A 16,697-nucleotide genomic window follows, 5' to 3' on the forward strand; every position below is an offset into this window, starting at 1 on the left:
CGCAATTTTTGGAGCTGAAATTCAAAAATGTTTACTATAGCTCCAAGGGAGGTACCCCTGGGGAATGACCGATTTCATCCATTCTTGGAATATTTCTTAACTAAATCATATATAACCTGTATGCGAAATTTCAATGGCCTAGTACCACTCCTTCTAATTTATGCCAAAAAATTTGAATTTGACCATTGTGCTATGGAAGAATTTTTTTAAATAATAAAGAGTATGTTCCGGAAAATTTTTCTAAAAGCATTAAATTGACTGGACTATGAAGTTTTCATTAAATTGAGTTTTTTCGCTGTACTGTAAAACTTTGTTGAAAGAAGTTAGAAGTTTTTACCGCGGAGATGACGATATATTACTGATCTAGGATGATGACTTTTCCATACAGTCCGCGTTTTTCGCAACGCAATTTAGTTGAGGAACAGTTCACCTCAAGAAAAAATATTACAGACAATGCTTGTAAATAATGATGTAACAATTTTGTAACGGAACAAAAAGGCGGAAAGCGAAATATTTGCGAAAAACTATTTTGAGTGGCCTTTGAACAATTCCGAATTTGTGTAGTTTCAGCTATGTGAATTGACTGGATTAGTATGAGAAGAGCTAGTTTTAAATTTTATGTATTAAAATTCGTTGTAATATTCAGTTACTCAACTTTAGTTTTTTCTAACTGATAAAGATGAAGATACGATCAAAGTCGTTTATATTTGGCACTGCAACAATAGCTCTGATCTGTGTTGCCATTTTGGTGCTTTTGGAGCCAGATCTAGCCCTTTTTTTGCGCTTAGCTCCAAAAATTCCAGAGCTCCTAGCTCTTTGTTTGACCCTTTTTAAAATGTTTGCCCCTTTTTGGCTCCAAATCTATTTCGGCAATACGTACTGTGAAATTTGTGTTTTATGTGTGTCGAAGTTTTGTATTTGTTTCTTTATGTATGATGTGGCAACTCGGTACCAACTGATAACAAAAACTGTAATCGATAAACTCTGTCTGAGGTTGTGCATTTGCTTTTCCAGCTTGTGCAACAGCATAGTTTCACCTTCTAAGAGTTTCGACCCTTTAACTCCAGATTATAATACATTTTTGTCTCCCGTACGTTATTTCCATTATAGCTTTGAAGAATATATACGAACTAAAAAAGAAGATAAATGTATAGACGAATTTATTGAAAGAAAGAGAAGTAATATATGTCGCGACTTCTTAAATTATTAGAGCAATTAAAGCAACGTTTGCCGCACAATATAGAAACGCTTATCAAAATAGATTTCTTTTCGGTTGAAAACACATTGAGAATTATAAAACCTCAATGGTTTTCATATTTCACAAATGAAAAAAACAAGTATAGCACTGATGAAATAACGAGTTTACAAATGCAGTGGAAAATAACTGAACACAAAAAATATTTATGAGTGGTGAAATAATAATAATTCATCTTCTGAGGACGAGATCATAGATTTTGAAGTCTAAGGCCCTTCAAATATATCTCGTCCCAACAAAAACTTGAATATCGCACACATGTATTTTAATAGTGATTCCACCACCCGTAGGACGTTAAAAATTGAATAAAAAAATTGGAAAAAATTTAAATTAATTTTCATCGGCCAACATTTTGGCAAGTCGTGTTTTTTGTGAACCTATAGCCGTGCCGTCATTGTAGTAGTGTGAAAAATACTTCTTACCTTTTAATGATACCTTACCGCCAAATGCCAAGACAAAAGTTAAAAAATAAAACGTATTTTGTTGTTCAAAAATATAAAATAACCTATAAAAACAGTATTATTTATGTACCTCTATTGTGCCTTATTTTTTTGTTGTGAGTTTACTGTATCTTTTTTATAACTTTGTTTAAGTTTGATTTGAAATAAATGTGAAATCTTACATTGAAAAATATACATATACTTTTAGCTCTTTTTGCAACGGGTTTTGGATTTTCTTGAAGAAATTTAGCTCTTTGTAGCCCTTTTTTTCTAGACTCTAGCCCCAAAGAATTTTTTTTCCTGGCCACACTGGCTCTGATGGTTGAAACACAATGCTGAGCGACGACGATATACGCCGCGTCGGGCGATGAAATTTTACAAATTACGCCCAGACATTTCGTCTACTTAAAACACAATGCCGGGCGAAATTGACGCTGTTTATTCAGAGTTGCCATTATTTAGAAATGAAGATGAAAACAATTAAAACTTGTTTAATTCTTTTCTTTAGCACTTTACTGCTAAAACACGCCGAAAATGTTAAGAGCTGTGTTAATCCGGAGGGCGAACATTAGTTCCATAAGCTTGCATGAGTTTAAATTTTTGACAGCGCACGTACCCGGTTATTGAACACATTGATTGAAAAAAACGAAAATTTGTCACATGTTTGTGCTAATTACCTTTTAGTTTTAAATAATATTAATCAATAGTTGGCGATTTATTAATAATGATGCCGAAACACGTCTTTCGATATCCCTCCCAATTTTTTTGAACCGGTTTTGGCAGTAAAATTAAGAATTATATGTAAAAAAAAAACCAAAAATTTGTACTTAAAAAAATGAACAGCACCAATCCTTGGGATGTTTGTCGTCATCGCCCGGCGCACAGTGTTTCGTGTAGAACAAGCTAGCTGGACAAAAACAAAGTTCTTATTCCAAGAAAAGTGTAATGAGAAATGAAAGAAAACAAACAAAATAACGGGATTTTTGTTTTTTTTTTTTGATATATTTGCTCATATATATTGAGTAATTGAAGTAAGAAGGCAGGAGTGGCCGTAAAAAAGAAAGTGCGAACGTCAAGCTGTGAAGTTGTGTTTTGATTTCTACTGTGCCTTATTTTGTCTTAAATAAATAAATTTGTTTGTTTAAATAATTATTGTGCTAAAAATAAGTGTAAACACGTTGTGTACTGCATTCGCAATTTAAAGTTCTGCTTTCCTTTACTAAAATAAATTGTATCTTAAAAATAATTGATAAAGTGTGTATATCCATACATACATACATATTTGCCGAGTCACTTTGCATATTTGTTGTTGCATTTGATTGGCATTTACATATTTTCAGTTTTCAATTGTTATTTGCTCGTGCACATTTACTTCATTTTCTTTTCACTGCCACAGCTGTTTGCATTGTGTGTTGTTAAGCGTCAGTTAATAGCGATCTTAAACTGCACATACAGTGATCTTCAAACTGCTCAAACAGTGATTTTCTTACTGTGATCTCCAAACTATTTTCACTGCCTCCGTCTGTTTAATCAATTTTACTTTAACTTATAATGTCTTGCAATTTTGTTAACTGCCAATTGAAAGGTGATACCGAGCGTTTCGTGTCGTGCTGGCTTTGTGATGAGCTTGCTCATATGAAGTGCGCTAGTTTGACAGCAAGGGTGTGTGATGCGATCAACGATAACAAGGGTGTGCGTTGGTCGTGCTTGAAATGCAGATCCACCGAAGTGGATCTTTTTAAGCTTTTCAAACATACCCGAAACGTATTCTCCGAAATCGGTAAGGAACTTTCTACATTGGGGGATAAATTCAAGTATTATGAAAACTTGTTTAAAACTTTCAAATGTATTACCGATTCAGCTGCTAATGCTAACAGCGACAGTCGTGACAGCAAACGAAAACGAACTGATGTCTCGGCTGGCGTATTGACCCTAGACCCCGTTCAAAACATCCAGAAACCAATCGTTCCTACACCTAGCACGATAGAATTAATAAACTTAGCATCTCCAAGTCCTCTTACAGTAGAGCCTTCAACATCAAAGGCACCTCCAACAAAACTAGCAGCTAGAAAAAATATTGAACCTGCAAACCGTTCTCAGGCGACTGAGCCTGGAACTAGGAAGTTGGTTGTAGTCCCTCCTAAAAAATCGATATTCGTGTCAAGATTCGACAGGGATACTACTGAGGAGGATCTGAAATCCTATATCTTCTCAAAAAGGAAAACCCATGACGTAACAATTCGGAAATTTAATTTTAGTTATGAAAGAAACGTATCTTCCTTTAGATTAGATGTACCTATTGACCATTTTGACACTATCTTGAGTAACGATTTTTGGCCCTCTGGGGCACTTGTGCGGGAATTTGAATATAGGCGGAATAAGAGTGTTCCAAACTTGGCAAAGATCCCTGTTAATAACACTGAGTCAAAAAACTGAACGAAAAATCTGCTTTAGATATACTTTACCAAAATGTTAGAGGCTTAAACACCAAGTTAACAGAACTGTTTTTAAAATCATTTAACTCAAGCTACGATATAATTGCTTTAACCGAAACCTGGCTGAAACCTCATGTTTTTAACTCAGAGATCCTCTGTAATGACTACCAGATATATCGAAATGACCGCCTGAGCAGGGTTGGAGGTGGGGTTCTGCTTGCTGTACACTCTTCAATACCATCTGAAGAGATTTGCGTAACCGCCACCGATACAACTGAGTTCTTGTGCATACGCACACAACTAGCAAATATCCACATTTATTTGGCCATCTGTTATATCCCGCCATCTTCTGAACTGTCCGTTTATATGAATCACATTTCCTTGCTAAGAACTGTTAATTCGATGCTAAAGCCTTCCGATTCCATTATTGTCTTGGGTGACTTCAATATGCCACACATATCATGGTGCATCTCTGACTTTAATATCGTACCAGTTTCGTCAAAGTCTTCCAACAATGAATTTCTAGACGGAATGTCTGAGCTGTGCCTTCAACAAATCAACATCCAATCGAATAAATTCGGAAGAGTGTTGGATTTAGCCTTTGTGGATGATGAATCTAAATATTCCATTAGTCGATGCGAACCCATTATTGAACCTGAAGATGCTTACCACCCTTCCCTCAAAATAGTTTACGAAGTTATAAATTATGCTTGTAACAGCGGAAATAAACGAGACGACTCCAGTTATCGCTTCGACTTTGCGAAGGCCAATTTTAAAAAATTAAATCGTGATCTATCTCGAATAGTGTGGCCAACATTTAATGCTGATGTGGAGCAAAGCGTTTCTCACTTTTACAATACCATTTAGTGTCTTTTTGAAAAATACGTACCTAAGCGGATTTGTGTACATTCCGATACAAGCCAAGTATGGTTCACTAAAGAGCTGAAAATTTTAAAGAATAAAAAGTCTCGATCTTTCAAGTTGTTCAAAAAGACGGGTTTACATAACCATTACTTACAGTACTCGATTCTACGCTGCAAGTATTTTCAATTGAACAAAAAGTGTTACAAAGCTTATCTTTGTAAAATGAAAAGAAATATAACTTGCAACCCGAAGGCATTTTACGGATTCGTAAACTCTAAACGCAGGGTGAAAGGGTTTCCATCATCCATGAAATTCCAAGATAATATTTCCAGCGATGATCAAGAGATCGCAGACTTCTTTGCGGAATTTTTCAAATCAAATTACTCTATTGAGACCAACGTTCCACCTAATGAATACCCATACCATATTGATTCATGTTATTCAATCAGAGCTCCATTTATATCTTCAGAAGATGTATTATCTTATTTAAAAACTTTAAAAGTATCATATTCATACGGCCCCGACAGGATCCCGACACACTTTCTTAAAAAATGTGCCGCAAACATCTATCAGCCGCTAACAGATTTATTTAATTTATCTTTAATTTATGGCGTTTTCCCAACAATATGGAAGGAATCTTTTCTTATTCCGCTTCATAAAAATGGAAGCAGGTCTTCAATAGAAAACTACCGGGGCATAGCAAAGTTATCCGCTATCCCAAAGTTATTTGAGGCTATTGTTACCCACCACCTAACATTCCCTATTTCCCCCATAATTGCAAGCTCGCAGCATGGGTTCTGTAAGGGCAAATCACCTATCACCAATTTACTAGAATTTACCACCCACGTTTCTAATGGATTTAGAAAAGGCCTTCACACTGATGTAATTTACACCGATTTCAGTAAAGCTTTCGACAAAGTATCACACCCATTACTTATTCATAAGCTCAGTCAACTCGGTTTTCAACCCCGTCTTATATGTTGGATTTCTTCGTATCTTGGTTATCGTACGCAAAAAGTAATCTTTAAAAATACACTTTCTGGGGTCATCAATGTTTCTTCTGGTGTTCCTCAGGGCAGCCATCTTGGTCCGATTCTGTTCTTGTTGTTCATAAACGATATATCTGGTACAATTAAATACTCAAAAATCTTGATGTACGCAGACGATGTAAAACTTTTCAAATCATGTGCCTCGGTTGAGGAACATTCCTTGCTTCAAATGGATTTAAATCACTTGGTTACCTGGTGCAATGTAAATTATATGCCGCTCAATCTCAAAAAATGTAAATTCATGTGTTTTTCTCGGAGAGTTTCGCCACCAGCTTCATATACAATTAACAACTATAGTCTAGAAACTGTAAATAATTTTATTGACTTGGGAGTCATGATGGATTCCAAACTTAGTTTCAATCTTCATATTAATGCTACAGTGAATAAAGGCAAAGGTGTTTTTGCATTTGTTAAACGGTGGTCAAAAGAATTTAACGACCCTTACATAACTAAAGCACTTTTTACAACATTAGTTAGGCCAATATTAGAATACGGCTCGATAATTTGGAATCCGCGTTATCAAGTCCATGCAGACAGTCTCGAATCAATACAAAAACAATTTTTACTATTTGCCTTAAGAAATTTCCAATGGGACTCTTTAACTAATCTTCCACCTTATACTAATCGATTAAAGCTTATCAATCTTCCAACTCTTGCTAGTCGAAGGGAAATGCTTGGTGTGATATTTATGACAAAACTTTTAAATGGATCAATTTCGAGCCCATTCCTTCTGAATGAAGTGAACTTTTGCGTTCCCTCTCGGACATCGAGACACTTCAAACCTCTTCTGCTGAAACAATGTAGAACGAATTTCGAACAAAATGAACCTTTTCGGCGTTTATGCCAAGATTATAACTCTCACTCAAACACATTTGATAGCTCGGACTCCCTTTTTTCTATAAAAAAGATTGTTCTCACTTCTCTAAATTAATGTATAATACGTTTGCTTCTGTTCTCTTTAAGTATTACGCTTGGCTGATGAAATTTCTTCTGTAGCTGAGCAGTCTCAGATCGTGACGCTTGACAAACCGCTGCCCATCAAAAAAAAAAAAAAAAAAAAAAAGTTATTATATATATATATAAATCGATCGCGTGAACAGGATTAGCCTGGTTTCATTGGGCCACTTGAGGGCAGCGCGCTGCCACAACGTCCATTTAAAAAAAAACAAAAAAAAAAAAAAAAAAAAAAAAATGCATTGATTAATTTTCAAAATTCTTGTTGAATATTAAGATTCATATTTCTTTTAAGTGAACACTTTTACATAATTTTTTTGATGGATTCTAATCTCGAAGGTAAGTAAAATTTTTTAATAGTAATTCTTTCACAATCAGAGTATTTTCAATATATTTAACATTCCGTTATTAAGAAGAAAAGGTATTTTTTCCCTATATTTTTAACTTTAGGGACAAAAAAGTTACATACATCCGCGGACATCCGGGCTTAATTTTACATATGTTATAGTCGCAAGTATTCTCTAATAGTCGAAAGAAAAACCATTGCGAATTCTTTGCACATCTATTTTAAATTTTTTTTTGTAGATTTAGTTATCTCTACACATCAAATAGGTTGTATGTACCTACCAGCTCCGACGAGATATTTGAACCTTTAAAGCTGATCTACAAATGGCAAAACCGATTCCCTGGTACAGGGAACAAACACGTAGCCATAAAACATACAAAAATAAACGCGCAAGGTCAACTAGATCACACCAAAAGCAAAAAGGCAAATATCATTGACTTCAACCTGCCACAACCTACCGCACCAGTCACCAAGGCAAAAAAACAGGTACATACAATGGATTGATGAAGATAAACCAAAACCAGGTTTCGGCAATACCAATGACGGCAACACTGCTCGTAGGTTTTTCGAAAATTCTGAGGCTAGTGCTGAGATTACGGGATTGGATGTAACGCTCATCAAAAGATTCGGCACTCTCCTTCGCGCATTAGCATCTGGGTACAATAAAAATATCCAAAAATTTGAAAAATTTGTGGTCGAGACTAAAAAACTGTACATAGATCTCTATCCATGGTTAAATATGCCTGTTACAGTTCATAAATTCTTAGTGCATAGTATTGATATTATAAAATCAGCAATTTTACCTATTGGTCAACGCCGTAACAAAGATTTGATACTATTCAGGGCTGAGAACACACAAAAGCAGTCGCGTGAAGCCACGAATATGAATATGTTGCTTATAACATCGGATGCTTTAGTTAACAGTTTTAGGGAGATACCTAAGAAAAAATTTAAAAGTCTGACTTCAGAAGTCTTAAATTTACTGTCCCCCGATAATGTTGAGGAGTCAATAAATACCCCAGTTGTTTCAAGCTTTCACAGTAGTGTTGCTGATGTTCATGACTATTACACAAGTGACTCATCCAATGAAAGTGATGATAGCGAATAATAACATAATTATAAAAGATAACCTACCCTATAACTTTTTGTTGGATCAGGTTTTATTCAATTTAAATCTATTGTCTTTTCTACTTTGTATGATACTTTACTTTTAAGTTTTTGTAATAAGTAATTTTCACATAATTAATTTAATTATTTACATTGTTATTATTATTATTGTAATTCACTTTTACATTCTTAACTGGTACTATAAAATAATTCTGTAAAAATTGTAGTGCCAGGATAAATACTCAAATAAATACAAAATATGTATGTACATATGTACAGTCACTCACATAAATAAGTATACACCCCTTTTTGGATAATTCTTACAATTTTCGCTTTCGCAAATTTATTTTAACTAATTTCCCATAAGAAAATTTGTCACGATCTATAACAAAAACTAAATTATATTTAAAAAATTCGACGAATTTTCATAAAAAATTTTTATTTTTTTTCCGAATTTTTAGAATTTTTTAGAGTATTGAGATTTGTATTCCATTCAATTTAAGTACAATAAAGTAATATTCTTAAGTCCTTCAAACTTTTTTGGATCTATGTCACTTATTCACATGAGTTACTGTATATGAAATAAGCAAATGTATGCATATGAAGTAAAATTTTGGAAAAAAATAAAAAAAAAAGAACATATGGCTGAAAAAATGACGTAGTTGTAATAAATGACTGCATATGAAACGGAAAATCTCATAAAATAATTTTGTCCAGCTAGCTTGTTCTACACGAAAAACTGTGCGGCGGCGACGATAGAAATAAATCTATCGTCGCAAAATGACGTCGCGTAAATTTCGCTCTTCGCTTTTATTGTGTTCACCCTCATGTAATTACGGGGATTCTATTTTTGACCGGGCGAAGTTCGTCGCTTTTATTTCGCGGCGTCAGGGCATTGTGTTTCAAGCATTAATCAGAAATCTCCGTTACTAGTAGTTGATTTTCCTGCAGGGTACGCCTGCTTACACGAGCATAAATATATTTATGCGTGAAACTTTTCCAAGAGATGTGCTTAAAGCTAAGCTATGGTGAGCTTCACCAAAGTTGTACTAATAACTTTTAGCTTTCTATTAAGCTAGCTGCAATGTTATAAAAGCTCTGATGCGATGAAATGGGGTGGCACGTACTCGGCTACGTCCGAGCAAGATTCACTATATAAAAATGTAAAGTCGAAAACACAGCCAACATGTAACCAACCTCTTAAGTCCAATTGTGGGGGAACTATTCCTGATCTAAAAATTGTAACATCAGGCTAGTATGGCAGATACGGAACAAATTAAGAAAATCGAATCCTCGGAATTATTTCGTTTAAGTTCATGGTTTTTGAAAAAGGGAAGCCTACTGATATTTTCTACGAATGAACGTTATTACAGCTTAACCACATTTAGTCATCAACGTCCCATTCCAAAAATGTCATCACCATGGTGGTCCAGCTGTCTTAACTGTCTAGGCAACGGAAGACTCTGATGATACACGTTTGCAGCACCATCCATAAACATATATTAAAGATACATACTGGTAAAAATGCTCAAATTGCTTTATACAATTGTTTTTGCTATTGATATTAGAGAAAAATTCCAAGCTTTACAAACGGCGATGGTTACTAGGACATGTGATGACACCCTTAAGTACCCTCACCGCAGATTTGTTCCATTTGAGAAGGCAGGTGGTGCCTTTCCTATCCAAGTATGGCCATAAGGACCTTGAGTATTCAAAATCAACCCTTTTGGTCCATACACACAGAGAAAAACTATTGTACAATTAACTTAAAATCGCGCATACCACAACTAAAACTTAGGAATAATTAATATTCTTCGATTCTCCCCAGGAGATAACTCGGACGGTCGCATGGAGTTGTGCACCTCACTTACGTCTAAATCGGAACATTTTCTAGCCATCTCGTCTACGAGTTCATTCCCTTCAATACCGCTGTGCCCAGGGACCCAGCAAAGGGAGACACTGAGATGACTCATAGAAGCCAGTGAGGCTCTACACCTCCGCACGATTTCCGATTTTATCATGTTGGATTCTAATGCACTTAAAGCGGCTTGGCTGTCAACTAAGATTGCTACGTCGGTGCAGGAGACCAGACTATCTTGAAGGAGCTTTGCTGCTCTGTCTATGTCATAGACCTCAGCCTGAAATACACTGCATGCGTCAGGAAGTCGGAATGATTGGCTTAACTGTAGATGTGTTGAGTACAGCTCCAATTCATTTTCCATTAATGTTTTATTAATCTTGCATCAAATTTGTTCTGATATATGCTTCGACAGTCGTGACAGCAAACGAAAACGAACTGATGTCTCGGCTGGCGTATTGACCCTAGACCCCGTTCAAAACATCCAGAACCCAATCGTTCCTACACCTAGCACGATAGAATTAATAAACTTAGCATCTCCAAGTCCTCTTACAGTAGAGCCTTCAACATCAAAGGCACCTCCAACAAAACTAGCAGCTAGAAAAAATATTGAACCTGCAAACCGTTCTCAGGCGACTGAGCCTGGAACTAGGAAGTTGGTTGTAGTCCCTCCTAAAAAATCGATATTCGTGTCAAGATTCGACAGGGATACTACTGAGGAGGATCTGAAATCGTATATCTTCTCAAAAAGGAAAACCCATGACGTAACAATTCGGAAATTTAATTTTAGTTATGAAAGAAACGTATCTTCCTTTAGATTAGATGTACCTATTGACCATTTTGACACTATCTTGAGTAACGATTTTTGGCCCTCTGGGGCACTTGTGCGGGAATTTGAATATAGGCGGAATAAGAGTGTTCCAAACTTGGCAAAGATCCCTGTTAATAACACTGAGTCAAAAAACTGAACGAAAAATCTGCTTTAGATATACTTTACCAAAATGTTAGAGGTTTAAACACCAAGTTAACAGAACTGTTTTTAAAATCATTTAACTCAAGCTACGATATAATTGCTTTAACCGAAACCTGGCTGAAACCTCATGTTTTTAACTCAGAGATCCTCTGTAATGACTACCAGATATATCGAAATGACCGCCTGAACAGGGTTGGAGGTGGGGTTCTGCTTGCTGTACACTCTTCAATACCATCTGAAGAGATTTGCGTAACCGCCACCGATACAACTGAGTTCTTGTGCATACGCACACAACTAGCAAATATCCACATTTATTTGGCCATCTGTTATATCCCGCCATCTTCTGAACTGTCCGTTTATATGAATCACATTTCCTTGCTAAGAACTGTTAATTCGATGCTAAAGCCTTCCGATTCCATTATTGTCTTGGGTGACTTCAATATGCCACACATATCATGGTGCATCTCTGACTTTAATATCGTACCAGTTTCGTCAAAGTCTTCCAACAATGAATTTCTAGACGGAATGTCTGAGCTGTGCCTTCAACAAATCAACATCCAATCGAATAAATTCGGAAGAGTGTTGGATTTAGCCTTTGTGGATGATGAATCTAAATATTCCATTAGTCGATGCGAACCCATTATTGAACCTGAAGATGCTTACCACCCTTCCCTCAAAATAGTTTACGAAGTTGTAAATTATGCTTGTAACAGCGGAAATAAACGATACGACTCCAGTTATCGCTTCGACTTTGCGAAGGCCAATTTTAAAAAATTAAATCGTGATCTATCTCGAATAGTGTGGCCAACATTTAATGCTGATGTGGAGCAAAGCGTTTCTCACTTTTACAATACCATTTACTGTCTTTTTGAAAAATACGTACCTAAGCGGATTTGTGTACATTCCGATACAAGCCAAGTATGGTTCACTAAAGAGCTGAAAATTTTAAAGAATAAAAAGTCTCGATCTTTCAAGTTGTTCAAAAAGACGGGTTTACATAACCATTACTTACAGTACTCGATTCTACGCTGCAAGTATTTTCAATTGAACAAAAAGTGTTACAAAGCTTATCTTTGTAAAATGAAAAGAAATATAACTTGCAACCCGAAGGCATTTTACGGATTCGTAAACTCTAAACGCAGGGTGAAAGGGTTTCCATCATCCATGAAATTCCAAGATAATATTTCCAGCGATGATCAAGAGATCGCCGACTTCTTTGCGGAATTTTTCAAATCAAATTACTCTATTGAGACCAACGTTCCACCTAATGAATACCCATACCATATTGATTCATGTTATTCAATCAGAGCTCCATTTATATCTTCAGAAGATGTATTATCTTATTTAAAAACTTTAAAAGTATCATATTCATACGGCCCCGACAGGATCCCGACACACTTTCTTAAAAAATGTGCCGCAAACATCTATCAGCCGCTAACAGATTTATTTAATTTATCTTTAATTTATGGCGTTTTCCCAACAATATGGAAGGAATCTTTTCTTATTCCGCTTCATAAAAATGGAAGCAGGTCTTCAATAGAAAACTACCGGGGCATAGCAAAGTTATCCGCTATCCCAAAGTTATTTGAGGCTATTGTTACCTACCACCTAACATTCCCTATTTCCCCCATAATTGCAAGCTCGCAGCATGGGTTCTGTAAGGGCAAATCACCTATCACCAATTTACTAGAATTTACCACCCACGTTTCTAATGGATTTAGAAAAGGCCTTCACACTGATGTAATTTACACCGATTTCAGTAAAGCTTTCGACAAAGTATCACACCCATTACTTATTCATAAGCTCAGTCAACTCGGTTTTCAACCCCGTCTTATATGTTGGATTTCTTCGTATCTTGGTTATCGTACGCAAAAAGTAATCTTTAAAAATACACTTTCTGGGGTCATCAATGTTTCTTCTGGTGTTCCTCAGGGCAGCCATCTTGGTCCGATTCTGTTCTTGTTGTTCATAAACGATATATCTGGTACAATTAAATACTCAAAAATCTTGATGTACGCAGACGATGTAAAACTTTTCAAATCATGTGCCTCGGCTGAGGAACATTCCTTGCTTCAAATGGATTTAAATCACTTGGTTACCTGGTGCAATGTAAATTATATGCCGCTCAATCTCAAAAAATGTAAATTCATGTGTTTTTCTCGGAGAGTTTCGCCACCAGCTTCATATACAATTAACAACTATAGTCTAGAAACTGTAAATAATTTTATTGACTTGGGAGTCATGATGGATTCCAAACTTAGTTTCAATCTTCATATTAATGCTACAGTGAATAAAGGTAAAGGTGTTTTTGCATTTGTTAAACGGTGGTCAAAAGAATTTAACGACCCTTACATAACTAAAGCACTTTTTACAACATTAGTTAGGCCAATATTAGAATACGGCTCGATAATTTGGAATCCGCGTTATCAAGTCCATGCAGACAGTCTCGAATCAATACAAAAACAATTTTTACTATTTGCCTTAAGAAATTTCCAATGGGACTCTTTAACTAATCTTCCACCTTATACTAATCGATTAAAGCTTATCAATCTTCCAACTCTTGCTAGTCGAAGGGAAATGCTTGGTGTGATATTTATGACAAAACTTTTAAATGGATCAATTTCGAGCCCATTCCTTCTGAATGAAGTGAACTTTTGCGTTCCCTCTCGGACATCGAGACACTTCAAACCTCTTCTGCTGAAACAATGTAGAACGAATTTCGAACAAAATGAACCTTTTCGGCGTTTATGCCAAGATTATAACTCTCACTCAAACACATTTGATAGCTCGGACTCCCTTTTTTCTATAAAAAAGATTGTTCTCACCTCTCTAAATTAATGTATAATACGTTTGCTTCTGTTCTCTTTAAGTATTACGCTTGGCTGATGAAATTTCTTCTGTAGCTGAGCAGTCTCAGATCGTGACGCTTGACAAACCGCTGCCCATCAAAGACTCGGCAAAATAAAAAAAAAAAAAAAAAAAGTTATTATATATATGTATAAATCGATCGCGTGAACAGGATTAGCCTGGTTTCATTGGGCCACTTGAGGGCAGCGCGCTGCCACAACGTCCATTTAAAAAAAAATTGGACCCGGCAAAAAGCAGACGATATGACGTTCGAAGTATTCGAAATAACAGTTTTCACGGTTATTCCCTAGCTGCTGTCTAGACCATGTCATATGAATAGATAAAGCAGCTCTGTGCCAGAAGGTGTTTCCATTGAAACTTGTCTTTAGCAGTAGGTTAAGGCATGTGGAACCCTTTCTATCCCTTGCTATTACGATATGCTGTCAGCTATATCTAAAAGACCCGTCACATAAGCAGTTTTTCATAAAGATGCGTTTAACACAATATTATGCATTATGAGTAGATTGCACGTATTTTGGTATGGAGAACGGCAGATCGTGCGACACTAGCGCCATCTGATCTGAAAAAGTATCCATCTTCCAACTGTTGTTGTAAGCAAAGCATAAGAAGAAGAATTTGGCATTTGATTCGGCTGGGTGCTTTCACATTTTGCAATGGAAATTATTTTTCCAACTTTTTTTTTTTTTACTTTTCTAAAATTGTTCACTGTTAAAAACTGCAATTTAACAAATGAATAGAACACAACAAATATGTTAGCAAGTATTTTAAACGGTTTCATTTAGCTTGACTCTGTATAGCGAGCGTTGTTTACGAATATTGTAATTGAAATTTAAGTAAGTTCTCGATAAGCTACAAGCTTGAAACTTGGAATATAGTTCAGAACCCGATGACAATGCAATAACAAGAAGAAAAAACTCCACTAAGCATGGATCGATATATTAAAACAATCGTATTTTTGGTCCAATTTGGAGCACATATTACATATAGAAATAAAAATCGAGATATTCAAAAAACTCCTATTTGTGGTCGTATTTGACTCATATTTTTTGCAAATATAACATACTGTGACGAATATTAGCATCATCAAGTTATTTATTCGACAATATAGCGATTCGAACGTTTGCAAAAGGTTTCAAATAAGCGGATTTTCCCTAAATTCGTTACAATACAGTCGGGGAGAAGTTACTTCAAAATAATAGGTAGATCCTAGGTACTAGTCATCACATTCCTCATCAATCTAGGGCGTTGATCAGACAAATAAATAAAAGCGTTGGGCGCGTGAAATTTCCAAAAGCGTGAGGCGTAGCAAGGCGAAATAAACTGCAATTGCCAAATCTGAAATTCTTTTATATTTACAAATGCAACACCTTGGCTGATTGTGGCGATGTTACTGGAATGCATACGATTGCGTTGAACGCATATGTATGAAAAACATTGTGGCTCGACCATAACAACAAGTGACTGGCGTGCTTTTGCTACGCAACAGCTAATTGGTCAGTCTTAAGAACATAATTCCGTAAAGCAACTTAAATAAGCATTGGCAGTTTATTTTTGAATATGCTCAATACATTGAACATTTTTTATATACCATATGTATGCATTAGAGCGGGTCAAATTATTCTTTAAACAGGAGTATAGCAAAAACGTAATCTACAGATGATTCTAAGAAAAATTACTGAAAACACCATAGCTCTAAGTCCGATTTCGAGTCCCCACTTTTGCAAAATAGATATTTTGCCATATGAATGTAGGGTTTGGCCAAAAAATCTTCATAGCTTCTGATAGAATTATAGGAAAAATATAATATTGGGCTTACTTTAAGGGAATTTTACGTACATTTTTGAATCTGTATTAATATCTATAATGTTTTTGAATTTTAGTAGAGATATCAGGCTTAAATTATGAGAAATTAGCCTAAAATGAACTTTGAACTACTATATTATCATTTTTAACAAATTTCTTATGGAAAATTTTTTTTCTTTACAGCTAAAATAAGCTTAGAACATTTCCAACAACTTTAATTCAGTTTTTCTTTTTTCGAATTCGTTTTAGTAGAAAAAAATTTTCAAAAAAAAATCTATATTTTCAAGTATTAAGCAAAAAAAAAAAAACACAATTTTTATAATTTTAATGTAATTTATTTAAAAAATTATTTGTTTATTTAGAATTGACCATTTTAACGTATTTTTCAAAATAAAAGTAACGTTATGTTATTATTTTTTAAAATGTTTTTTGCTCTCCATTCGTGGTTGTTTTTCAGGACTTTCTGCTCTCACAGCCATAACACCTTCACGTTTTTTTTCTATAACACGTTTGGAAACAGATGTTAACAACTGTACATATCTTTCTGTTCCTTGTATATGCATTGTAGATTGTGTATTGTAGATGGTGTTGATGGTTGGTGATGGATGTGTATTGTAGATGGTGTAATCCAAACTAATTCATATTACGCTCATCCAGAAAACATTTTATCAACAATGTTATTTGATCATAGAAAAGCCATAGTGATAGAGCCATCAAAAAAATTTTATACTATCGACAAAAAATA

The 16,697-nt window shown here is 35.2% G+C and overlaps 1 long non-coding RNA gene across 1 annotated transcript in view; it reads left to right on the forward strand.

Annotated features, from left to right (window-relative positions):
- LOC137250915 (uncharacterized) overlaps positions 1-16,697 on the forward strand; it is a 570,288-nt gene that overhangs the window by 190,891 nt on the left and 362,700 nt on the right. The window lies entirely within an intron of this gene.

Source organism: Eurosta solidaginis, chromosome 4 (assembly GCF_040869045.1).
Source record: "Eurosta solidaginis isolate ZX-2024a chromosome 4, ASM4086904v1, whole genome shotgun sequence".
Taxonomy (NCBI): domain Eukaryota; kingdom Metazoa; phylum Arthropoda; class Insecta; order Diptera; family Tephritidae; genus Eurosta; species Eurosta solidaginis.